Source organism: Narcine bancroftii, chromosome 9, assembly GCF_036971445.1.
Source record: "Narcine bancroftii isolate sNarBan1 chromosome 9, sNarBan1.hap1, whole genome shotgun sequence".
Taxonomy (NCBI): domain Eukaryota; kingdom Metazoa; phylum Chordata; class Chondrichthyes; order Torpediniformes; family Narcinidae; genus Narcine; species Narcine bancroftii.
Genome location: NC_091477.1, coordinates 25,017,730 through 25,045,648, shown reverse-complemented (window position 1 = coordinate 25,045,648; position 27,919 = coordinate 25,017,730). Strand labels below are relative to the sequence as shown.

Here is a 27,919-nt window from a genome sequence, read left to right as displayed (position 1 = left end):
TTTGCTCTAAGGCAGTGGAGCAGAACATCGACATGACCCCAATGTCCATTCTCAAGCCGGTATCAACTAAAATTCACACATAGCCCTCTCTCTCTTTGCCAGAATCAGAATTCCAATCCAGTGTATGAATGGTGAAATCCTCTGGTTGGATCGCAGCATCTGGTTTGTTCTATTAGTCAAGTCTCAGTACAGCAAACAACTGAGATTTCTCACTGGTCCCTGATAAAGCAGCCTTGCCCCAAGGTTGCCAATTTTATTTTCTAATAACTGGACATTCATCAGTAGTATGGACAGGAGGGGAGGTGTCAGTCTGGTTTGGATCCCAGCCCTCGCTCCATATTTCCAGCCTGAACTTGGGTGGTGGCCTGTCCCTTTGCATTCCAGCCAGCCTGACTCAGCTGTTGCCAGGGAGATATGAACATTATTGATGCATTCAGCAACTGGTCATTGAGAAGAAGACTGCATGCTGCCAAATGCAGTGCAGAGAAGTCAGAAGGTAAGGAAAGATAGTAGGGGTCTCTGCAACCCACAGAAAATCACCATTGATCACTGGTGCCATATATTTTAGCAATTGAATACCATGAAAAGAATTATAAAATGACCTGTTAGCCAGCTATTGTGACGGTTTAAAAAAACCCAATTATACAGTTCTGAAATGAAATAAGCACAATTGCAGTGTGCTCCATAACATATGAGACAAAGACGCATTCTTTTTCCTTTATTTGCCTGAGCACTGCACCGTCTAAGCTGTCCGCACACACGTTTTAAAACCAGAGCACAAAGAAAATTAATGTGCGTACAAGACATTAATTACCTAAAATAATGTAGTTCATAGGATAATAAAATATTAACTAATACATTACTTTGTAGAATACAATCCTACTTGTGTATTATGAAAGCAGGCCAATACAGTTTTATTAGCCACGAGAGATAGGCTGTGCCAAAATGATCTTGAAACAGTTTCAAGTTCACATTTGCTCAAGCATTCAGTGTGCACATACTTCTTTTGTCACAGGAAAATAATTTGCACATCATAAGATTTTTGCGCACTCTGACGACTAAAAATTAGAGGGAACATTGCCCGCAAGCTCCAGCTTTAAATTTGTAATCAAAACATTCAAATGTGATTAAAGTACTCATTCCAGATTTTATTAGAGATTATTTGTATACATTTTGGTTTGACGGTGTAGAAATTACACTTTCTTTTTTACATTTCAATTCAGGACACCATAATGTTTGGGACATTTCACTTTGCAGGTGTTTGCAATTACTCAATTATGCTTAATTGCTTTACTGGTGCAGGTACAAGAGAGCTATGCTTGCCTCTAATGCCTGTTTCATCTTTTGATCACCTTTGGAGTCTAGGGTTGCCATTTTCAACAATGACCAGAGTTGTACCAATGCAAGTTAAAGAAGCCATTAGGAGGCTGAAAAACAAGAATAAAACAGTAAGGACATTGCCCAAACTTTAGGAACATCATTAAGAAGAATGTACTGGTGAACTCAGAAATTGCAAAAGGGCTGGAAGGCCAAGGAAAACATCCACAGCTGATAGAAGAATTTAACATCTGTCCCACAGATCAGAAACACTCTTGAGGCAGGAGAAGATATCTCAATGACTACTGTCCACAGAAGAATTCATGAATAGAAATAGAGAGGCTACACTGCAAGATGCAAACCACTAGTTAGCCACACAAACAAGGTGGCTAGATTACAGTTTGCCAAGAAGTATTTACAAGAGCCTGCAAAATTCTGGAAAAAGGTCCTGTGAACAGAGAAGACCAGAGTGATGGCAAGAACAAAGCGTGGACGTGTAAAGTAACTGTGAAACATGGTGGTGGGGCTGTTATAGCCTGGGCAAGTCTGGCTGCCACAGGTACAGGAACACTTATCTTCATTGATGATGCAACTGCTGATGGCAGTAGCAAAATTAATTTTGAGGTGTATAGAAACATCTCATCTCCTCAAGTCTGAGCAAATGGCTCCAAACTCATTGGATAGTGCTTTATCCTACAGCAAGACAAAGATCCCACACACGCCTCTAAACCAACAAAGGAGTTTTTCCAAAGCTAAAAATGGGAAAATTCTTGAATGGTCAAGTCAGTCACCTGATCTAAATCCAATTGAGCATGTCTTCCACATGCTGAAGAGAAAACGTAAGGGGGACAAGCCCCCAAAACAAGCAGGAGCTGAAGATGGCTACAGAAGAGGCCTGGCAGAGCATCACTAGAGAAGATACTCAGCACCTGGTGATGTCTATGAGACAGATTTCAAGCAGTCATTGCATGCAAAGGATTTGCAACAAAGTACTAAATAACTAATATACGTACCTCTTCTATGTCCCAAATATTATGGTGCCATGAAATGAGGGATTATGCACAACAAGTGCTGCAATTTCTACAGTGCAAACCAAAATGTGCACAAATACCCTTTAATTAAATCTGAAATGTGTATTTTAATCACGTGAATGTTTAATTGCAAATTTAAAACTGTGGAACAAGGACAAATAAAGGGGAAAAAAATGTCTCAAACATTATGGTGGGCACTGTAGTTGTTCATTACTTATTAAAATGATCCAAAAGAAATTAAAAACTTCCCCATGGATGTGCTCTTTTGAGCAAATTCTCAAGAAACAATACACCAGTATGCACCCACAGAATACTATTTCAAGATTAAAGGAGATAAAAACAAAAGCAAACAATGTTCTATGCTTTTGCATTGATAAGCAAATGACAAGATCCTTTATGAATGACTGCAGAAGCATGAACTGACAGAAGATATGAAACTTGGCAAGAGGATGTCCACTATAAAGAGGTTTCCTTTGTTGTTCCAGGATTGACAGGCATTTTTTTCAACTCTGAAAATGGGTCATGAATTTACATCTTTGCTTTTACTCTCTGAGTAAGTGAAATTTAAAAACTGTAATCATGTTCCCACATCAGCTGTGTGACTTAAATTTAAATTTGTAGTTGATAAGACTATAGTGCAAGATTACCATTTCCATAATTTCACACAAATACAGATCTCATCAACAAATATGCAAAAGGAATTAACATTTTGAAATCAACCTGTAAAGTTGATCCATGCCAGAATTCAGTAGAACAGATGATTTTCCTTGCATTCGTTTTTTTTTAAATTAGAAAAGCATTAAATTGAAGAAGCTTCTCACATCTCTAGGATATTTAAAAGTAGCTGCCAAACTTAATTTGTGGTCATTGCTTTGTGTAATTTTAACAAAGTTTCACAAAAAATGTTGTTTTTTTTTTTAAATGTCAAGAATCCTAATTCAAAACAGGATTCAAAACATTCCAGAAAATGAAGCTAGCTCTGACAGGTCTACGCTGCTGTTGCCATATGCTGAAGCTTCAAATTCCAACATTAGGACAACCTGACAGCTTGCCAGCTTTCAGAAACTTCACGGCTCAAATAATGATCTGATTAAATAATTTCAGACTATTTTATATATTTAAGGAAGCAAAGCCAAATAAACTTTGTGCGCCTAACATTTTTAAACTGGGTTAACTGAATGAGTATTCGAATACTGGCATTTTCAGAACAATTATCCAAAATCAAATTCTCTGAAATCCTCATTTATCCAAAAATTTTTAAAAATTTCAGATAAATGAGGTTATCCAAAACAAATCAGAATCCTCATATCCAACATTTTTTCAGAGCTAAAAACTTAAGACCTCACAGGTTAAAAAAAATCACGACATGAAATTAGAATGACGATGGTCCTCATTTCAGGTAACTCCCTTCTTTCCTCTTCTTCTTTACCTTCCCCTATTGATTTTTCTCTCCAAATCTCCCTCAAACTGCAAGCCATCATCTCCCAGCCACAAGCAGTCAGAGGAATCCCTTGTCCCGGCATCATCAAGAGTGCACTCCTGGTAGCAGCAGGGATCTTAGGCTCTCGGGCAACAGTGGGGCCTCAGTGTGGAGGCCTCAGCGATTGGCGGCGGCCAGCATTTTTTGTGTGAGAATTAAACATTATTTTAACGCTTCAAAACACCTTCCCTTGTTATTTGTTGTTATTAAAACACTGTTACAAGTGACTTGCTATTGCTACTGGGCAGTTTTTTAAAAAATTACCAGTTATCCAAAAAAAATGTTTATCCGACATAGGCCCAGTCCCAACCATTCAGATAATCGGAGTTATACTGTTCTTCAATGTATCGGGCGTAAAACTGAGTAGTGCATACATAGCCTCTCTTTCCCAAATAACTGATCCATATTTGGCTAGCTGGTGACAGAAAGGACAATCACCAACCCATGCATTTTTGTCAGAGACAATGCATGATAGGAACAGATCATTGCTACCACTTTACTGTATTACTTCATCCTGAACTCTTCTGATACCAAGGACTAAATAAAGTACTGAACCAGAAGGATCTACAGGAAGTAGGTGGGCAGAGAGGGTGGTGGGAAGGAAGGAGGTGGGTGTATAATGTACCAACTACTAATAAGTCAACAGCTCCTTACCAGTATGGATCCTTTCTTTTGCACCAAGTGATGATTATATTGTTACAATGTTTATAATATAGAAAAGCACACAAACAAGACAGCTCTACAGATCTCATGTGAGCCTCAATCCATCCTTGCTTCATAGAGCTTCAACTATGTCTTAATAAACCAATTATTAAAAAATTGCAGGGCATTTAGTGAGGTGGTAAATAACCAAATGTGAAAGTTGCAATACTTGAGCTGTACTACAATTAAGTGCCATATTGACATCTGGTATACACTACTGACAAATCCAGTACCAAGCATTTCTTCCAATCAAGAGTGAACAATACAAAGCTTTTTCCTCCAAGGAGCATCCTTACAAAAGAATCTGAACTTATGAAAAATTCTGACAGAGTAGAGAGATGGACTGGTGACTATTAATACAAGGGTCACTAATAATTAGGAAACTCATTTCCCCAGAGCAATTGCAATGTACAACTGAGTACAGAAGAAGTGGCAAGGATAATTCAAGAGGAAGGCAAATCAACTTTATGGTAAACATGAAGGAGAAAAGAATGCAGAGTTAAGGTTAAATAAAGAAGAGGGCTGTTGAGATGGAATGTCTTATTTCTGAGTTTTATATATTATATCAGTATATAATCAGCTTCTGTTCATGTTGTGAAGAGATATATGCTAGCCAGGAACTGGAAAATTCACCAATTTATTTCAGAAAGGTTCTATTGGGACCTATGTCCAAATAGACAAACAAAGCTTCTGTTTGAGATCTCAGCCATGTTAAAACATCAATTGGGAAAGGGATTTACTTCTCGATCTCAAGATTACTAGAGTCATCAAACAGGTACAAGTGCAGTACCCCTTATCCGAATACCTGAAATCCAAAAGGATCCAAAATCTGAAACCTTTTACATCCATGGCCCCTTTAAGGTAATGCGTAATAGAGTTCAGAAATCCTGACTGGAAAACAGGACTTAGCAGACGTGTCGATCATTATATGTTTTAGTGTCAAATGTACCTTGGTCTTAGTGAACCCAAATTAAAATCACTGATACCTTTCATATAAATTCCCTTGTGCTAAGTCCACAGGAAGCAATGTTATTCAGAGGGTAGTGCATACATTGACAAGCTTTAATTTTGTCATTAAGATCTGGTTTAGTAGATTTTGGGAGACTGAATGTCGGTGGATTCACAAAGGTTTTATTTTTCCACGTGTTAATCATCAGCGTAAAAGCCCCCTTAACTTGAACAAGCAGTTCATGTTTTCAACTTTTGCTTGGGTGTGTACCATTCAGCTTCACACTCAAGTTCTGACAAGGTGAGGTTTCAGAAACTACTGTACTTGGCAGGGTCTCTGGGTGAGAGAGAGATTGGTTACAACTCCAAAATGTGTGAGCCCTCACAGGTTTAGATCGCGACCAATGCCAGCAAGTGGAGAGACAAGGTAAAGGTTGTTTTTGTTTTATTTTAAAGGACATTGGACACAGGAAAATTCTTGTTCAATGTAACAGTTTCATGTGTTGAACAATGAACCATTTCGTCTTTGATATGCCCAAATTTTGGGAATATCATTTTCACTGATACCCTTATGGTGACCTCTGAGGTTTATGCAATCAGACATTATTTGATGAGCGCAAGTCGAGAGAAACTGTTTTAGCCTCTCTCGAAGTTCTGATTCCTCCAGGTTTCAGCAGACTAGTTCTGTACAGTGACAGAAAGTTCTGGACACATTCAGTAGTCAGGCAGCATCAGTGTAAAGAGAAACAGATTTCAAGTTTCAGGTTAAATTACTGCTTGACAATCAAGTATTTCCAGAATTTGGTTCTTTATAAAAAAAAATGTCTGGATTTTCAGCATCTGCTTGTTTTTAAAAAAAAATCATTTTCTAGACAAATTCACATTGATTGTTGAGAGCCAAAACATACAACTGGTCTCAACAAATGAACAACACTGTTGTCAACAGACTTCATTTTAATAAAAATTTCTGTACTGCCAATTATTTTTCTGCAAGGTAGATTTCACACCTTTTCAAATCACTAGCTTAATAAAAGTGTAGCGAATCTCTCATTTCAAACACCAAAAAGGATACCTTTCTCGGCATCTATATTGATTTGTATCTGAGTAAAATCAAGGCTCAATTTGCTTATTCTAACTGAATAAAGTATTGACATGTCTACAGTTGTAATATTTTAAATTCTTTTTGTCCAACTTTACAATTAAAATTAAGGAAAATTTCTTCCAAGTTCTGGAATGTTGGATCTTAAAGGAACTAAATCAACAAACAGAAATGCAACGATTAAAGATATGGAATATGGAAATAAGACTCGTCAGTCAATCTTACACAAAATGGATTGCTTGCAATGTTTTTATTGAACACAAAACACCTGTTGTCAACTAATGTTTAAGTTAATGAGCTTGCTATTAACTAATATTTGAGACAAATGTCTCCCCCATAGTCAAGGAGAACAAGTTTAAGTTTATTTGTTACAAATTGCATAGTACAGCATGAAAAGCTCTTCAGCGTGCAAGCTAACAGGTTATCTCTAACATTCACGTAGCCGTGCACAGACCATAGGATTACAATGATCCACTAGCTGCTTCTGGCCTGGGATGAACCAGAGGGTGATGCTGGCCAGAGCACCCTTCACCTTATGGAATGCCTCTAAGACCTCCCCATTCCAGGGAATATCTTTATTTTTCCCCACCACGAATGCGAAAAGGGGGTGTATAATTCAAGCTGCTGCCGTTATGAATCGATGGTAGAAGTTAATCCTACTGGCGAACTCCTACAGCTCCCTTACAGTGCAAGGTTTTGCGAACCGCCGAATAGCCTCCACCTTCTCAGGCAGTGGTTTTGCCCCGTACCAGTCAATATGATGCCCCAGGAAGTCAATTTTGTCCCACCCGAACTGACACTTGGCAGGGTTGATGATCAGTCTGAACCCCTGTACACAGCTGAATAGTTGTCTGAGGTGAGTCGTGTGCTCTGCATGGTTACAGCTGGCACTAAGGATATCGTCCAAGGAGATGAACACAGTTGGGAGGTCCCAGACCACCGCGTCCAACAGCTGCTGAAATATCTGAGCAGCATTCTTAATGTTGAAGGACATCCTCATGAATTCCAACAGGCCTAAGGGGGTGATTATGACAGTTTTGGGTATGTCCTTGGGGTGTACTGGAATTTGATGATAACTCCTGATTAAATTGATCTTTGAAAACACACGTGCCCCTCGTAAGTTGGCGGTAAAGTCTTGGATATTGACACAGGGGTATCTGTCCTGCTGCCTTTGGGACCATGTGTGGGGGGAGGCCCAGGGGCTGTCCGTCTCCTCCATTTTTAAAAATTCATATTTGGCGAGGGTAAGATTTTCAGGGGGAAGAAGGGAGGTGGAGTGCCCTGGCATGGATCGAGAGCCCTTGGTGAGGATGTCTGCCTTACCCCATGCTTTGATTCCAAGGAGAATTGTGGCGCCACAATGGCGGGGAACTCTACCAGGATGCATGTGTAGGCATTGATGGACAGTGTGATGGTGGGGGCTCAGTAATTTGGCTTTGCCTGGGAGCATCGTTTGAAAAGTTCTGGCGTACTTCAAACACCACCCTTTCAAGTCTACCAGCAGGCAGTGGGCGCACAGGAAATTGGCTCCCAGGAGTGGTTGTGCCACTGCCGCTACAGTAAAGTCCACTTAAATCGGACGCCAAAAAATCATAAGGGAATAGTGCGGATGCCTTAAGTTCATACAGAGGCACTGTTCTCCGCCTCAGTGTAGGATCTGGCTTGGCGATCGGGGTGTTGTAGGCCTTGTGTATGTGTTGTGGAGGGTGGGGTGGGTTGAAGGGGAGGGAAGGAGGACGTTTATTTCGGCACCAGTGTCCATGAGGAATCAACCATTAACGACAGCTAGCCATGGCATTTCCCAGAAAAGTACAGGGTGGGCAGCATCAATGGGCACCTGCACCCCATTGCTGATGGTAATAATATGGCTGGGTAGGGGGTCCTCTTGTCTCTCCATCTTCTGTGGCCTTGTTGCCAGCTGGGATCGGGGCTTGGCAATCTGTTCCATCGAGGTACCATTTTCTTTCTTTACTCTCCAGAACAGGTCCACCCAGGCTGCAACTTTCCTCAGGTTACTATGCAGGAGTTGGATGCCCTCAGGCAGATGGTCCAGGAAAATCTGCTTAAAGAGCAAGCAAGGCTTGTGCACCTCAGCGAGTGCAAGCTGAGGGCAGATAGGGCATTGTCCCCCAAACCATCCAAGTGTAACAGACAGGTAGCATGCTCACACCACGATAGCCCAAAAGTGCCCTCTTTGAGGGCACAGTAGTTGCCTTGATCTGGAGACTGCCTTAGGAAATCGATGACCCTCACTGCCATGTCCTGGTTGAGCGAGCTCACTGCATAGTAGTAGTAGGTGTCGTCGACATGGAACTAGCCTCGGCCTGTTCAAACCACACGTGTGGTTGCGACACCCAGAACATTGGCAGCTTGAAAGCGACCCGAGTGGAGAGTTGCTTGGTCCGTCATCTTTAGGTCCAACTGCCAGGATCACCAATGTAGCATGCATGTTATGCGACATGGAGTAAGAACGACACACACACACAGTCGAGTCGAGGTCGAAGACTGATTTATTGCTCTGTCAGCTCTGTTTATATTCATTTCCTGCCTCTGATGACAGGAGTGACATCATCGCAGCTCTGGCCTCTGACTGGCCGGCGTTCACACCATTTCCTGCTATTTACCACTGTCCGGTAGGTCACGTGGGTTGACAGCCTTTGGTCCCTAAGGGGCGATTGTCGGTCACTTTGTGACTCGGTTTGTGAGCCACTACACCTTCATATTTTTGTCGCAAGCTATGTTGTGTCGATGGACCCTCCATGATAGCAATCTCCTCCAGCCAATGCCCAGCAGATCAATCCACACTATCTATGGTGGGGTTCCACATATATGCAGGTCAATGGCTTATCTCAGGCATGGCGAGCTTGACATATGCCAGGCAATAAGGTACCTCAGGCAGTCAGAAAATTGGGGTCAACTTACACGCCAAAATATACGGTAATTATTTGTTGATATTACAAGTGTAAAAGTGTACATTCAACTCTTATTTCGTTCAGATACACTTAGATGACTTAAAAAAACTGTAAACACATGTAACTTAAAATAACAAATAAATGGAAATACATATAACAGATGTCAACAAAATATTCTATGTGCAATAGCAAGATCACTGGGCATTAAAAAAAAAATCAAGGCATAACACAGCATCATCATTAAGCTACCATGTCTAGACTCTAGACCAGCTATTTTGAAGCTAACAACTAAATGTCATCAATGCTGATACATCAATTTCTATTTTGTAAATTACTTTTGAATGCATCGAAGTACAATAAATATTTGAAAAGACAGTCAAGTAGTAAAATAGTACAAGAAATTTTAATGAAAATTGGCACCAAAACATGGTGGCAAGAATACAAATATTTTCTTCATAGAGTACTTTTAAATGCACATGTTTCTTCCTAATCTTCACTTCTACAATAACTCAACAAGAATAGCTCTACCTACTGCCATGTCCCATAAATTATTCAGACCTCTTATGACAATATGATCAGACTTCTTGAGTCATACCAACAGGAAACAAAGTTTTAATTTCCAACAATCAAATCCCTTGCTACAAAATCAATAGGTGATTTCCATAGGTCAGAAAATGTCATTTTTGCTTTTATGTGACCTCCAAGGAAATTATATTCAGAGAATGTGCGCATTATTTATAAAGGTTAAATTATGCCTCCATTTTGGTTTTCAATATGTGCTAGATGTACATCTAAAGATCTCTGTATCAGCAATTTTCTTCTGGTCTACTGGAAGGAAAATCAAATTTTTAGTGCAGCACAACTCAGATGATCTGAAATGGTCGAGTCCGGGCTTAGGTCAGATAAATTTTTTTTGGACAACTGGTCATTTTTAAAAAACAGACCAGTAGCAACAGCAAATCACTTGATTCATTGTTTAAACAACAACCTTGCACTCAACATTAGCAAAACTAAGAAACTCATTATAGACTCCAGGACGGGGATATCAGAACACAAACATTGAGGGGTCAGCAGTGGAGAGGGGTCTCCATGTCAGTGCAATCACGCCAGCAGCTATACTTCGTGAGGAGTTTGAGGAGATTTGGCACATCATCAAAAACTCTTGCTCAATTCTACTGGTATACTGTGGAGAGCATTCTGACTGTCTGGAATGGAAGTGCCAATGCATAAGACAGGAAAAGAGACTGGTGAATTTGGCCAGCTCCATCACTCTAAGGACATCTACAAGAGTCAGTGTCTCAAGAAAGCAGCTTCTATCCTCAAGGATCCTTACCACTCAGGTCATGCCCTCTTCACAATGCTACCATCAGGAAGGAGGTACAAGAGCCTAAGGATAAACATCCAATGGTACAGAAACAGCTTCTTCCCCTCTGCCATCAGATTTCTGAATGGACAATAAGCCACAGACACTACCTCACTTTATTTTCTTTTGCACTAATTTATTTTTTTTAAATGTAATTTACAGCAATTTTGCACTTGTAATGTTGCCGCAAAACAACAAATTTCGAAACATATTCATGACAATAAATTCTGATTCTTCCACCATAAATATTTGATTACTGTTAGTAATTAGTACTTTTGAGGTTTTTTATATTCAATCATTTTCAAGTTGAAGTTCATTATCATCTGATTGCAAAAGTACCAACCGACAAAACAGCATTCCCCTATGCAAAACATGAAGGCACACAACCAGATATAACACGCATACAATACTTACACAGAACAAATAAACATATAAAAATAATTAAATAAAGTTTAGTTAAATTTTAGCCTCAGATGGTTTGTGTGAGCAGTTCATTTGGTCATTCAGCATTCTCACTGCCCATGGGAAAAAGCCATTTCTTAGCCTATTGGTGCTAGCTCTAATATTTCTGCATCACTTTCCTGAGAGAAGTTGAAAGATACTGTGTGCAGGGTGGCAGGGGTCCTCAACAATTTTGCATGCCCCAGTAGATCATGTCAACGTGAGGAAGGGAGCATCGTCGTCAAAGTGAACTGAGTCAGTGCGGAAAGGATTGGTTCAAGAGGCAGTAAACATAAGCAAACAAATTGGGGCTGAAGTGGTGGTGCAGGAGTTGAAGTAAGAAAGGGCCAAAGTATTTGAGGAACAAAAAGGATTCAGGTTTGTACATCATATTTTTAAATCTCTAGTCATAGACAGTGGGAAATGCTCCTCTTGCAGAATGTGGATCATCAGGGAAGACAGGACTTCCTCTGCAATAAGTGCATCCAGCTGCAGCTCCCTACAAACAGAGTTAAGGATTTGGGGCTGGAGTTGGATGAACTCTGGATCATTCGGGAGGGAGAGGGGGTGATGGACAGGAATTATAGGGACCTAGGAGACTAGTGGCGGGTAGATGGGCAACAGTCATGAGAGGGAAAGGGAACAGGCAAGCAAAGCAGGGCATCACTGTGGCTATTCCCTTCAATAATAAGTATCCCATTTTGGATATTGTTTTGGTTTTGGGGGGGGGGGCGTTGGTGGGAAAAAAAAACCCAGTGATCAGGTCTCTGACATGGAATCTGTTCCTGTGTCTAAGAAGGGAAGTGAAAAAAGTCAGAGGGACAGATAAGAGGTCCCCACCTCCCCCCCACCCCCCCACAAAGGGATCAGGAATCCTAGATGCTATATTACCACCCTGCTGCCAGGGTCTGAAATATCTCAGATTGAGTCAACTGCATTTTCAGGAGGGAGGGTCAGCCGCCAGATGTCATGGCGTATGTCGGGACCAATGACGTGGGTAGGAAGGATGAGGTGGTCCTACAAGGAGTTCAGGGAGTTGGGCGCTATGTTGAAAGACAGACAGGACCTGCAAGGTCATGATCTCATTCCCTAGGAGTTGCTACCTATGCCATGTGCCAGTGAGAATAGAAATAGGAGGATAATGCGGCTTAATAAATGACTAAAATCATAGTGTGTGTGTGGGGTGGGTGGGGGGGGGGAATGCTTCTGGCTCATTGGGCACTTTTCCAGGGAAGGTGGGACTTGTTCTGACAGGACAGTTTGCATCTGAACTGGAGGGGGGGGGACAAATATCCTTGTGGGAAGGTTTGCAAGTGCTGTTCCAGGGTTTTAAATTAGATTTACAAGGGGATGGAAACCAGAGTGCCAGAAAAGATTGAGGAGAGGAGGGAAAATATGATGTAAAAATAGCATTCAACGATAGATTTCAATGGGTTGTATGTGATGGAAATGCTCTCAGGTGCATCAATTTCAATGCAAGGAGTATTGTTCGAGCTTAGGGTGTGGATTAGCATATGGAATTATGACATTGTGGCCATTAAAGAAACTCGGTTGTAGGAGGGGAAGAAACTTGGTTGTAGGAGGGGAAGAACTTCCATGTTTCCATTGCTTCAGATATAGAACGATTGGGGGGGGGGGGGGGGTGATGAAAGGGGGAAGAGTAGCATTGCTCGTCAGGGAAAATAACACAGGACAACCAAAGGGCTCATCTACTGAGGCTATATGTGTGGAGCTGAGGAGCAAGAAAGGTATGACCACACTCATGGGGCAGTATTATAGACTGCCCAATAGTTAAGGAGAATTGGAGGAGCAAATCTGTAGAGAGACTGGATAACTTGGAGTTTATAAAATGTGTTCAGGAAAGTTTTCTAAATCAATATATTAAGATACCACTGGAATTCCTACTAGGGAATGAGACAGGACAGATGACAGGTATATGTAGATGAACATTTTTGGTCCAGTGATCATAATGCCATTAGTTTCACTTATGGAGAAAGATAGTCTGGACCTCAGATAAAGATTCTAAATTGAAGGCAAGCCAATTTTGAGGAAATGAGAAAGGATCTAGAATGAGTGGCTTGGGATAAGTTGTTTTTGGGGAAATATGTGCAAACTAAGTGGAAGACCTTCAAAGGTGACATTTTGAGAGTACAGAGTCTGTATGTTCCTATCAGGATTAAACACAAAGTTATCAGGCATAGGGAACCCTGGTTTTAGAGGGATATTTGGGATCTAGTTCAGAAGAGAGAGATGTATAGAGGGTATAGGCAGCAGAGCAAATAAGGTACTTGAGAGTATAAGAAATGCAAGAAAAACCTCAGGAATGAAATCAAGAGGCTAAAAGAAGACAAGAGTTTGCTTTGGCAGACAATGTGAAGGAAAATCCTTAGGGTTTCTACAGGTATGTATACAAGAGGAAAAGGATGGCAAGAGACAAAATTAGTCCTCTCGAAGATCAGAGTGGCCGGCTATGTATGAAGTTGAAAGAGATGGGGGAAGATCTTAAATTCCACCCACCCATCAGTAATCACTCAGAAAACTGGTACAGGCCCAAGGGAAGTAAGGAAAGCAAGCAAGGATTGATAAAAATCCCAAGGGCCTAACAAGATATTCCCTCAAACCTGAAGGGAGGCTAATATAGAAATTGCAGGGGCTCTGGAAGAAATATTTAAAATGTCCTTAGCCATGGTTGTGTTTGCATGAAAGTTGAGAAGGAAAGGCTGTGGATGTTGTCTACATGGATTTTAGTAAAGTTCTGGACGAGGTCCCTCATGGGAAGTTAGTGAGGAAGGTTCAGATGCTCCATATTCATGGTAAAGTAGTAAACTTCAACAATGGCTGGACAGGAGAAGCCAGAGAGTAGTGGTGGATGGTTGCTTCTCAGACTGGAGACTTGTAACTAGCATTGCAGGGATCAGTGCTGGGACCATTGTTGTTTGTCATCGATGTCAATGATCTGGATAATAATGTGGTAAATTGGATCAGCAAGTTTGCAGATGACACTTAAGATTGAGGCATTGTGGTCAGCTAAGGTTTTCAAAACTTGCGGATAGATCTGGATCATCTAGAAAAATGGCAGATGGAATTTAATGCACAGACAAGTGTGAAGTGTTGCATATGGTAGGGTACTGAAGACTAGGGTAGAACAGAGGGATCTGGGAAATACAAATATATATTTCCCGGAAAGTGATGTCACAGATAGATAGGGTTGTAAAGAGAGTTTTTGGCATATTGGCCTTCATAAATCAAACTATTGAGTATAGGAGTTGGGATGTTATGGCAAAGTGGTACAAGACATGAGTGAGGCCAAATTTGGAGTATTGTGTGAAGTTTTGGTCACCTAACTACAGATATGATATCAATAAAATTGAGAGTGCAGAGAAGATTTACTAGGTTGTTACCTGGACTCAAAGAACTAAGGTAAACAGGTAGGACTTTATTCCATAGAGAGTAAAAGAATGGGGAGATTGGATAGAGGTACTGGTATTTAAAATTGAGGGGAATAGACAGTAAATTGAGGGTAGATGAGATACAAACCAGAGCACATGGGTTAGAGTGAAGGGGGAAAATGTTTAGGGGGAACATAGGTGGAACTTCTTTAGAGAGAGGTGGGAGTGTGGAACAAAATGCCAGCTGAAATGGTGAATATGCACTCAATTTTAATATTTAAGAAGAATTTGGAAAGGTACATGGATGGGAGAAGTATGGATGGCTATGGACTGGGTGCAGGTAAGTGGAACTAGGCAGAACAATGGTTCTTCACAGACTAGAAGGGCCAAAGGGGCCGCTGCAGCTTCCTGACAAATGAAATGATGCTATGTGCGCATTAAACCCAATGTCCATACCATCTTATGAAGTATGACTGAGCTTAGTAGGACTTTTTGTAGCGACAAAGGTGAATTAGGGGGACACAAGATTATGAGAGGCCTAGATATGCTGGACTGCCAACATCTTTTTCCCAGGAGGGGGACTTGAGGGAATAATAGCAAAGCTGAGTTAAGGAAAATTTAGGAGATGTCAGAAGTAAGATTCCCAAACCACCTCACCCCCGCCCCCTCCCCCCCACCCACACACACACACACGCACACAGACTGTGATAGGTACCTGGAATGCATTGCCAGGGTGTTGGTGGAAGCTGGTACTATAGAGACATTTAAAAGACTCAGATAGGCATGTGAATGCAAGAGAACTAGAATGGCTTTGGGATGTGAGACTGGGAAGGATTAGATTGATGTGGAATAGGTGTCTATAGGTTGGCAAAACATCATGAGCCAAAGGGCCTGTACTGTGTTGTAATGATATATGCTCTTAAGTACATCACTGAACGTGCCCATAATCAGGAAAAAATTGAAAAGGTCTCTCATCACTATACTTTACAAGACATTCAATTGAATGGCATAAATGGATACATATACATGCTGCAGCACAACAAAATAATTTGATTCATCCACATTATACGAATAAGGGGCTAAGTAGGATTGATACAGTGAATGCTTGGTGACCCAACAACATCTTGGTTGAAGTGTTCAGAACGAGATGTTCAAGAGCAGGTACAACACTGATTATTATCAGACACAAACATTAGCCTAGGTAGATCCTGCCCCAGAATAAGTCTATTGTAGCTGCTTACTAGCATCAGCGGTTATGATTGAGGCATCAATAATATCAAGTGCCACATTGTCAACACGAAGCAATGGTCATTTTTAACTCTTTGTCAAGATCATTCAACTTGTCTAAATTACAGTATTAGCCCAGGTACAGAAAACAAAAATCAAATTCCAACGCAAGTGTCACATTACATCATCCCGTACAATCAATATCCTAATCTGCCTAGAAATTTACCTAGAGAAGGCAAAAGCAAGAGTTTTGCATTGTGCAGGTATTTCAGATTTATTGTCACAGTACATACATGACATCACATACAACCCTGAGATTCTTTTTCCTGCAGGTACAGCAGAATTACCACTTATTGGTAGTGCAAAAAAACTGTACTCAATGTGCACATGTAGCAAATAAAAAATGGAAATAAACTGAGTGTGCAATACAAAGGGAAAAAATTCAATAAAATGCAAAAGTAATAGTCCCTGACGGAGTTCATTATTGAGGGGTAGCAGGTGTTCCTGAACCTAGTAGTATGTGTCTTGTGGAAACCTATATCTCTTTCCTGATGGTAGCAGAGAGAACAGAGCATGTCCAGGGTGGTGCAGATCCTTGACGATTGCTGCTGCTCTCCAACTGCAATGTTCCCTGCAGATGTTTTTGATGGAGGGGAGAGCTTTGCCTATGATATCCTGGGCTGTGAACAACCACCTTTTACAAGCCTTACACTTGGGTTAGGGGTATTGGTGTCCCATACCAGACCATGATGCAGCCAGTCAGCATACTTTCCACCACAAAACTGTAGAAATTTCCCAGTTTCCAATGTCATACCAAACATCCACAAACTCTTGAGGAAGTAGAGGCATGATGCCATAGTGTATTGGGTCCAGGAAAGATCTTCTAAAATAGTAACTCCACTCACCCTCTTTACCTTTGATCTCCCAATGATCACAGGATTGTACACCCTTGGTTTTCCTTTCCTAAAGTCTACAATCAGCTCCTTGGTTTTGGTGACATTCAGTGTGAGGTTGTTGCTGGTGGGAGCTAACTTTTCAATCTCCCTCTTGTATGCTCACTCATCACCCCTTTTTATACAACCCACTACTGTGGTGTCGTCAACAAATTTGTAAATAGCATTATGTCCTACCGAGCCACACAAGGGTGAATAATGAGTGGAGCAGGGGGCTAAGAATGCAACGCTGTGGTGCTCCATAGTGATGGAGATAGTGGAGATGTTCTTACCAATCCTTAATGATTGTGTTCTGGAAATCCAGGATCCAATTACACAGTGAGGTGTGGGGTTGATCAGCAACCTGGAGTTTGCTGATCAATTTTGAGTGGATTATGGTGTTAAATGCCAAACTGTAGTCAATGAGGAACATTCTGTGGGGACATCAGGCGATCTCCTGAAGCTCCCAGTAGATTATTTTTAAAAAAAAGGAAAAAATAAATTGATCAATGAGAACTTAAATGGGAAGAAAAGGAAGAACTTACTTTTAAGGTAAAAATGTTTAAGAAGAATCAGAAATCGCCTGTGTTCTTGACCTCCTAGCGAGATGTGGAGTTTAAGAAACTCCACCTTCAAGAAAGGCCTACTTACAAGAAGAAGCCGGGGGTTGTAGCTTGCGCTGCTCCCCCCTGTGCAGATAACCTGATGTCCGGGCATCAGGGCCAAGAGACGCTCTGGAAGAAGAAAGCAGCAGATTGAGCATGTGTATTGGTGCATGCATGCGTGATATGCAAAGTCACCGACAGAAGAAGAAGGAACTCTCTTTCAAAATGGCGATTTAGACGATGATCAAAAATCAGAAGAGGAAGATGAATTGGTAAATGTTAAACAAAACAATAGCGCTAATAAAGTTATAGTATAAGTTAAAGAGAAATATTCCCATGAAGATATAATGAAACACTTTTAATTAAAGATTAAAATACAAATAAGAAATTGGATCACATTTTAAAAGTTGTGATCAGATCAGAGGTAGAAATTGGAACTTTAAATGAAAGAGTGAACGAAGTGGAAGAAAAGGTGGATGAAACAACAGAAAAACTAGACAAAGTGGAAAAAGAATTAAAGGAGTGAGCCACAGAAAAAGTTAAAATATGGGAAAAGATGGCGCTGGACCGGGGATCACTACTAAAGGTACAAAGAACACATACATCTTTCTTCTACCCTCAGTCCGTCCACCTGTTTGCTCTCAGCATATTCAAAGGCCAAAGCCAAATACAACATGGTGTCCACCAAGGCTCCCTCTCGCAAGAGGTTGGCCACCAATGCCATAGAAGCTATTTTCCATTGATCCACCCTCATTTCCACAATAATTCCACCCCTGACATTTATCAATCCCTTGGATAGCCCCATTGGCCTCCAGGAAGACCCCTGCTTTAGAATTTCCTGCTACTCTTCGCAACTTTGTATGCACAAGTTTTTAGTTTGTTGCCTTCCTTTATCTCCTTATTTATCCAAGACTGACTATCTCTACCCCAAATGTCCTTGTTTTTAATGAGCACTGTGAAAAATCTCTGAAAGTCTATCACTGTTTTTTAACTGTCCCACCACATCATCTGTATTCCCAGACTACATAGTCAACTCCTCACTCATCCCATTATTGACTCCCTTGTTTTGGATATAATGCATTGGTATTAGATCAAACTATTGCACCATCATTTATATGGGAAATTCATTCATACTTTGATCTCTCTTTCCAAGAGGATCCCTAACTAGATAATTAATTTCACCTGTCTCATTGCACAGGACCCAAGATAACATGCTTCTTTGTAGGTTTAATACATGCTGTTCAAGATAACTAACACAGATGCATTCGACAAACTCTTCAAGGCTGCAAAAACCAATATGATTTATCAATCAATGTGCAAGTTAAAGTCCCCCATGACAATTACTGTTCTGATCCTTGCATGCATCAGAAACTTCTTGGCTGATTGCGATTGCCACTGGAATGTTATTAATGACCTACAAACAACTCCCAGTGATTTTTCCCTTTGCTATTCTTTATTTCTACTCAGATAACCTCAATATTCTACTTCTTATATCATCACCATTGCTCTGATCTCATCCACGATTAAGTTCAAATTTATCATCCAACCTAATGAAACAGCATTCTCTGGCCCTCTGTGCAAAATCCAAGCACAGTACTCATGTAAAATATTAAAACAAATCAATATTATTATTGAATAATCACAGAGGGCTTGCATGAGCAGTTTATCAGCCTCACTGCCAGTGGGAAGAAGCTATTCAAAACGTACCGGGGTGTATGTTAATGGAGTGTAAATCAGGCAGCATGGACTCATGGGCCAAAATGGCCGGTTACCATGCTGGTTTTTTTAAAAAAGCAGCTGTTTCTCAACTTGCTGGTTCTGGCTCTAATACCACTGTATCTCTTTCCTGATGGGAGTAGCTTAAAGATGCGTGTGCGAGGTGGTAGGGGTCCTCACTGATTATGCAAGTCCTCTTTACACAATGATCCCAGTAAATTCCATCAATGCGGGAGAAGGAGACCCCAGTGATCTTCTCTGCCACACTTATGGTCCTGTGGATTGACCTCCAATCTGATGCTTCACAGCAGCCATATCACTCTGTGATGCACCCAGCCAGGACACTGTTGAAAGTGTTCCTGAAGAAATTTGACAGGATGGCAGTGGAGCATGGTCAACCCTGGTCCTCCTGAAGTCCATAATCATCTTTGTTTTGTGTATGTTAAAACTCAAGTTGTTATTCTCACACCATTTCACAGGATTTTCCACCTCATCGTTGTTGCTGCTGAGGCCAACTACTGTGATGTCATCTGCAAACTTGATGACTTTGTTGGAGCTGGATCTAGCCTTGCAGTCGTGGGTCAGGAGCGTAAACAAGAGTGGGGTGAGCACACAGATATTAATTGTGTTCAACATTCTGCTGCCAACCCGGGCAAACTGGTATCTTTCAGTTAGAAATTCCATAATCCAGTTAAAGAGAGAGCTGTTGAGACCCAGTAAGGACAGCTTCTCCATTAACCTCTGGGTGGGATATGATTGTATTAAATATCAAATTCAACAATACGAGGCATCATTCTCCATGTGGGACAAGACTATAGTTTCATCAATGGACCGGTTCTATCTATAAACGAATTGAAATGCGTACAGTATCTCTGGGAGGTGCAATTTGACACTGGGCAGAAATCACTGAGGCCTGTTATTGTCCCCACTTTGGAACTGGGATAATGAATTCCACAGGGACAATGGACTGCTGCAGTGACATGTTAAAGATGTTTAACAAGGACCTCCATCAGTTGCCCTACATAGTCCTTCAGTACACGACTGGGTACGTTGCCTGGTCCCGCTACTTTGTTTGGGTTTACCTTGGACAGGGTCCTCCTCACCTAGGCTGTGGCTATACAAAGGGCCCGTTCATCAGAGGGAGATGAAACTTTCTAAGGGCATTACTCCATCTACCTTACCTTCCTGCCTACCTTCTTTGGAATTACCTGATATCCTTGGATATTCAATTCCTAATCATCTTCATCTTACATTACTAAATGACTATTCAATGTAACCCTTTGTGCTGATTTATGCCACAAGTTCTTGTTTTGAATATGATGAGCATTCAAATAAACTGCCCTTACAATCATCATCATTTTTGAATCTCGTAATGTTTTGTCTTTTGCTTTTGACTTTTCTGTTCTCAATTTTTAAGTCTCTTGGAACTTTTACTTTAATCTCAGAATTGCTTCCTAGTCCTCTGCATGGACTCCCATCCCCCACCATACTAGTTTAATCCCTCCTTAACAGTACAAGCAAACAATCCCCTAAGGATTTATACTAGTTCCAACTCCCCCCAAACTGGTTCCAATGTCCTGGAACCTGAAACCCTCCCCTCCTGTATTAATGCTCATCCTAGCTATTCTGCCATTCCTACTCTGACTAGTGCATAGCGCAAGTAGTAATACTGAGATTAGACCTTAAAGGTCCCAATTTTCATTTGGTCTCCTAGCTCCCCAAACTCGGCGAGTTGGACCTCATCCTGTTTTTTTTTGTACATCATTGATACCTACATACACCATGACACCGTCCCTTTACAGAATGCCCTACTGTTGAATTCTTGTCATTATTAAATATTAAAATATATAATGGTATTCTGCATCCATTCAGTCATCTTATTCCAGGTCCAATATCTGAATATTTTTAACTATGCACCAAATCCCATTAATACAGTTGTTTATCAAAACAAATAGAACAGATACGACTCCAATAATTAAGTCCAACTAAGCATCGCTGATTTTTTAAACTTGCACATAAATTTAGCCAAATAGCAACAGAAAACCAAGCTAACAAAATAGTAATAATGAAGCACTGAAAACAAAGGTATAGAGAATAACAAGTAAGACAAATACATGGGAGAATTAAGTTATTAAGGAGAAATGCCCTAAAATAGAGGTTTTGTGCAGAAAAATTCAATCATTTAAATTAAAGAATATAGCATGGTTGCCCAATACCACAAAAACACCGATTAAAATTATTCATCAAGTGGACATGGCAAATATAGATAGGCATTACATACAATTACTGCTGGTATCTTCTAAGGCCATTCAGGATTCATTCACACCCGTCTCATGACAATATTTGCGCAAACTTATAAAAACAGGAAACATGCAAATACTACATAAAAATACACCTTCAACTAAAATTAATTTTCTAGATGGATGTGTCTTTTGTAACATGAAATTACATCCGTTAGATTTTTATGTTGCCTGCAAAGTGACATCTCAAAAATCAGGATCATTTCTGGATGTACAAATCCCGTGGATAAGTATTTTTTACAAACTTGAGATTTTTTTTGCTGCAGGAAACAATTATCTGGCCAAACCTTATATTTTAACTCAAGGACACTGACGGTTTTTTTTTAAAAAGTTTCCAAAACTTGCATACTCATCTGCCAAAATGCTGCTCAAGCACAAATAAGCCCAAATACATGGCTTCCAGTCACCTCACTTGGTAAATCTGCTTGAACTCTAATGGATTGAGAAGATCGATGCCCTCCACTCTCTTAGATCCCTGAAAGGCACACTGATTACTCTTTAAAGCTGCAGTCACATCGGTGGGGAGGAGAAGGGGCTTCAGTTGGCAGAACCTAAGCCATCGCTCAGCTGTTTTGCTCCTGTTGGAAGATAGACTTCGACATTCATTTGGTTCTCCGGCCACTTTCACCCACCCCAAAAACATCTCATCCAGATTCTGAGTGGAAAAAAATCACTGACAACGCTTCTAGCGATTCATTCGTCAACCCCCCCCACCAACCCCCAACCCAACCCACTCCAACCCCCCACTCCCCAACTGACTCCCCAACCCCAATCCCCAACAACCCCCAACCCACTCCACTCCTCAACCCACTCCAACACCCCCCTTCCCCAACAACCCCCAACCCCCCACTCCCCAACTGACTCCCCAACAACCCCCAACCCCAACCCACTCCACTCCTCAACCCACTCCAACACCCCCCCTCCCCAACAACCCCCAACCCAACCCAACACCCCCCCTCCCCAACAACCCCCAACCCAACCCACTCCAACACCCCCACTCCCCAACAACCCCCAAACCAACCCCCCCCCACTAATCAAGTGATGAGACTTTTTCAACAGAGGCGGAAAGCGAGAGATGCCGATGAACAGAAGCAGGAGCCAGACACCGGCCCCAGAATTAAATCCCCCCCCCCCCCTCCCCTCAGCGCGCTACAGAAACCTGGCCGCAGTCCCGCCTAGACTCCATTCCGCCCACCAGAAAGGGGGGGGGGGGGAAACCACACCGTAAATCACAACCCAGCACTAGGGGGTACCGCAGTGGTGACGGGTTGAGGAGGGGGGGGGAGACCACAGGGAATCGGCCGAAGATCGGGGGGGGGGGGACGCGCTGCCGGTGGTTGGACATTGACGCCATGTCAGACTGTGGGAGGGGGGGGGTTGGGGGGGGGGGACTTCTAGGCTTCACAAAGCGCCCGAGCCGCCGCCCCGACAGCCCCCCGAACGCCTCCCCGACATTTCCCCCCTTCCCCTTCGCTGCTTTACTTCACCTCTCCTTCTTTCGACTTTTTCTTCCCCCCCCCCTTTTGATCTTCCACCTAACTTTAAGAAATCGTCTCGGCCGAAGCACTGGCGACGCTCAGACTGGAGGCGGAGCACCGATCGCCGTATCCCTCCGCGGTGGGAGAGGAGAAGGTTTGTGGTGGGGGGGGGGGGGAGCAGCAACGAATGGCTAATTATGATTGGACCGCCTTGGCCGGTGACGGAGGGCACCGAGGGTAAACCTCCGTGGAGCCAAGTTCGCAGCCGCCCCCTGAAAGTTTCCGCCAACTTGACTTCTCGCTCGATCATCTCAAGTTTCAAAGGTCTTTATATCAAAAAATAAAAGGAAAAGTTGTCTCCAAAAGGTTTCAAACTCACGAAAACCCACCACTCTGTCTGCCCTGAGGGCGATGAAAACTCCAGGCTCAGCCCGCCCCCGCCGTCTGCTTGTTGGCTGTCCCTCCTCCGCTGGCCAAACATGTCCTGCGTGTCAATCAGCCTTCGCCGATGGAATGTATAGAAGGGTTTCTGACGACATCACCATCGATGGGCAGAATCCGCCATGGTCCGGGCGAGCTTGCGTGGTCACTCAACTTGTCGAATGACTTGCCAAATAATGCCAGGTCAGGTCTCTCGTCTGATTGCTCGAGGACAACCCGACGAAACAGCAGTTTCCCCCGGGGCCAAACGCGCAGTCACCCCACCAGACACATTCAGGACGAGTATCCTGATCACACAAATGCGAGTCTCAGGTGGCTAGTGGACCTTTGGGGCGATTGCCACTCCCGAAATGGGAGAGCAGCAGGAAATGTCGAAAATAGGCATCCCCATCCGTGAGGACGAAACATCAGTCAATCGGCGTGTCCTGAACCATGAATAGGTTTTGTTTTCTGTGTTTTTCGAACTTTCGCGTCCTTTTTTAAAAATTGCTTTGTATCATGCGGTAGGAAATGACACGAAGCACGACTATTCTTTTTAAGCCAGGGTGTTAAAAAGGTTGTCTGGAATGCAGACATGTGATCTCTGATCACAGAGAGAATTGATGCTGGGAGACTGAAATGAAAATACTAGTAAATTTATCGGATGATCCAAGCTTAAGAAGAGAAAGGTGTTCCTTGAGCCTCACTGGAATCCTCACATTAGAACGGTGTGCAGGCATGGCACTTGATGTCAGAGGGGACCAGAGAAGGAGAAGTGACGGGCATCTATCTATCCGGGGGTTGAATTAGACCGAGAAATTCCACAAGTCACCCAATTCCTCTCTGGTCTTCTTGTTGGGAAGAACGTGTCACGAGTAGGAAGTACTTTGAAATAAATTGAAAAGGTTACAAGCGTCTGCAGTACTGAACAGTGGGAAGAGGTAAAAAGGTCCTGCGGATGTCTGGTAAGATCGACGGGAAAGTATTCTGATGGCCGAATGAACTAGAGCATTTCTGAGGAAATTATGATGTCAAAATACCGAAAAGAATAAAGGAGATCGTGTTGGAAATGGAAATTAACCAAGCAAATCCATATACTCTATTCCTGAATTTGTAACTTTCAGCAATAAAAAATCCTCAAAAAAATAATATACTGTTCAGCAATTTTACGTTTGAAAGGTACAATACAATACAAAAAGTATATCGGATCAAAAATGCCATAGGGTAAACAATACCACAGGGCGCAGCCATATAGCAGGCTGTAAATTATTGTTTTTCTGTTGTGATACTCAGTCGCCCGGAAGAACGTTGATCATAAATAGCGCAGTCGGAGAAAAATGATACATATTTCTAGCGTGGGCTGGAAAACATTCTTTTACATTTCAGGTTTCACTTTTTTTCCCCCCGTGGAATGCACATATGGAGTAATTGAGTGGAAGGTCCTGTCTTCTAAACGCCAGGTCTGTTGAGATGCTGCAATCACATCAGGACTGCAACATCTCAGATTATTTAAGTGAAGATCAATAAAATGAAGGCGGGGCGAAGGGTGGATTTTTTTTCTATCTTGGGAGTTTGGATATTTAAACTAATGCTCTCTATAAATTTACAAAAAGGCTGGCCTGTTGTCCCTGGCGAGCGACTCGAGGTGGGAAACGCGTTTTGCGCTGAACGCCGTAAATCCAAACAATGCATCAGGATCAGAGACAAAGGTTCATTAAAATCGGCACAAATTCATGGGGATCATTTCTCCGATGTGATTTTGATTTTGTTTCTTTGTCTCCCTATTTTCCGTGGCGGATGAAGCTCTCTTCTGAGTATTGGATTTCCTGCTCATTCCAGGGTTGTGATTCGGCTCTTCGCTTTTGGCCCAGTGGCTACATGACGTTGAGGAGATTGGCGACGCGAAGTCTGCGATTCAAAACCAAGCGAACTTCTTTGCACATGATCGCAAAACAATACAAAATCTGGTGTTTGAACCACCTCAAGGTGGTTCAATCGTAGTTGAAATCACTCCAGAGTTAGCTTCAGAACTTGGGGAGGGGTTTAAGGTTGCTACATGATTTACCTTAACAAGAGAGAGCTTGAACATAATGTACTGCATACAGAGGGTTTCAGATATAGAATTAACCTTTGAAAAATCAGTTTCGTTCATGGTTTCAATTCTTAATCGATTCCTTGAACTCCACCCGCGGGGAATTTTAACCGGTATTAATTATCCGGTACTTTTTAATTCCAATGCAAATATTTCTATTAACCGTACTCGGGGCGAAAACACGTTTATAAGTGTTACATTCATTTTATATAACGAGAATAATTGTGAACCATTGATCATAAATTATGGTGATTAATGTTTTCACTGGTGACCCATTCAAAGGTAGACGAGTTAAATGTTGAAGGAGTGAAGTTATTTCGGAGATCATGGTGTAGCGCTCGGGTCTTCTCCATTCACAATTTCGTGACAGGCGTTATGTCTGATACTATGCTCACCCACCTCACTGACAAAAGACAAAGGAGGAAAAACCCAACCCCAACCCACCAATTTTCCCTCGCAACCGTGTCTGCCTGTCCCGCATCGGACTTGTCAGCCACAAACGAGCCTGCAGCTGGCGTGGACATTACCCCTCCATAAATCTTCGTCCGCGAAGCCAAGCCAAAGAAGATGGTCCCCTACCAGGCAGAGCACGGGGTTGGCGATGACTTTTGGTTCCAGGGTGTCTCTCTCCCTTAAAGTCATTAATTTCCTATTAGAAATGAAAAAGTCAATGATGACCCAGGGAATTATTAGCCGAGTGAGTCTTGTATTGGGAAAATCAATTGTTTTCTGAAATGCAAATTCATCCGTTCATATAATGTAGGTTGATACAGGTATCTAGCAAGGATTTAGGGAGAAGTGATCAGAGACGGTGAAGCGTTTTTCCATTATTTCATGCAATGTGATTATTTTTTCGTTAGCAACCGTAAAATAAGTTAGGTCTCTTTTGCATTGTTAAACCTAAAACACCCATGTATCCCAACTCCTTGAGTAACTAAGGAAATAAAGGAAGGCATTAAACTAAAAGCTCAAGTGTACAATGTCGCCAAGAGCTGTAGGAAACGAGAAGACTGGGAAAACTTCAAAAAGGCACAAAGAACCATGAAGCAAAGTAATAAAGAAGGGAAGATATACTGTGATAAAAGATTAGCACTGAATATAAAAATGGACAGTAAAAAAAATTATAATTATATGAAGTGGAAAAGCATGGCTAAAGTGAAATGGGTCCCTTGGAGGGTGAGAAAGGAGAATTGATATTGGGTAATGGCTGAGGCTTTGAATGACTATTTCGTGTCGTCTTCATGATAAGAGGACGTGTCAACCTTGCCAAAGATGGAGGTTATGGATTCAATGGGAGGTGAGCACCTGAATACAATAGCTATCACTAAAGAGGTAATGCTGAGCAAACTTGTGGGCCTAAAAATAGCCAAGTCCCCGAAAATGCATCCCAAATACTGAAAGAAATGGCAGAAGTTATAGTCGAGGCTTTGGTTATTGTTTACCAAAATTCTCTGGACTCTGGGCAGGTCCCAGCAGATTAGAAGATGATGAATATCATGCCACTGCTCAAAACTGAATGTAGGCAAAATATAGGCAACAAAGGCCAGTTTGTTCCCATCTTATAGTTGGGAAAAAAGTTGAAGTTATCATTTAAGAAGAAATAGTGAGCCATCTGGAACAAATTGGATCCATCAGCCTGACACAGACATAGATTCGGCAAAGGCAGATCCTGATTGACAACCTTACTGGAGTTATTTGAGGAAATAATGATCACAATAGATAGAGTGGAACAGATGGACATTTATTTGGATTTTCAGAAGGCATTTGATAAAGGGTTGCATAAAAGACTTAACCATAAGATAAGGATGCATAGAGTTGGGGGTGATGTATTAGCATGGATAGAAGATTGATTAACCAATAGAAAGTGGAGAGTTGGGCTAGATGGGTGTTTTTCTGGTTGGCAGTCAGTGTTGAGCTGGGGCCACAATTTTTTATGATATACATTAATGATCTGGAAGAGGGGGGCAGTGGGGGGGTGGAAACTGAGTGTAGCGTATCTAAGTTTCCTGATGACACTAAATTGGGCATAACCAAGATGGAATAAAAGGTGTTGTTCCTTCAACTTACATGTGGTGCAAGTCCATGGAAAGAGAAGTCACATGCAGATTGGGGGAGCACTTAGTTGAGCACTTTCACTCCGTCCACAGTAACTGCAAGGACCTTCGAATGGCCAGCCACTTCCATTCCACATCCCATCGCCACACTAAGTCTAGCCCCTTCCCTTTTCCTATCAAAGAACATCTTCCTTTCCTCTCCATTCACAGAGCCATCCCTCTACCCCCTGCTTTCTGGTTCCCTCCCTTATTCACCTTCTGCCTTTGGGACGGTACTCCTCTTCCTGCCCCTCTCTCCACCTTCATACTGTTCAGGCGCCTCTCTACATTTTTTCATACCTTGATGAAAGGCTCAAGTCTGAAACATGATGTATATTTATCTTTGCTACACAAAGAGCACTATTTGATCAGCT

General features: G+C 41.9%; 1 protein-coding gene across 10 annotated transcripts in view; it reads right to left on the bottom strand.

The window, feature by feature from the left end:
- LOC138743320 (mothers against decapentaplegic homolog 5) overlaps nucleotides 1-23,540 on the bottom strand; it is a 53,229-nt gene extending 29,689 nt beyond the window's left edge. For 3 of the 10 annotated variants that reach the window (XM_069898475.1, XM_069898484.1, XM_069898485.1), the window contains exons 1-2: nucleotides 22,950-23,027; nucleotides 21,870-22,040 (exon numbers count right to left, since the gene is read on the bottom strand). The gene's annotated coding sequence lies outside the window, so the exon portion shown is untranslated. Of the gene's footprint in view, nucleotides 1-21,869; nucleotides 22,041-22,949; nucleotides 23,082-23,329 lie in introns of those variants that run through there. The other 7 variants (XM_069898478.1, XM_069898476.1, XM_069898479.1 and 4 more) reach the window with 7 other exon arrangements.
- Nucleotides 23,541-27,919: the final 4,379 nt, after the last annotated feature.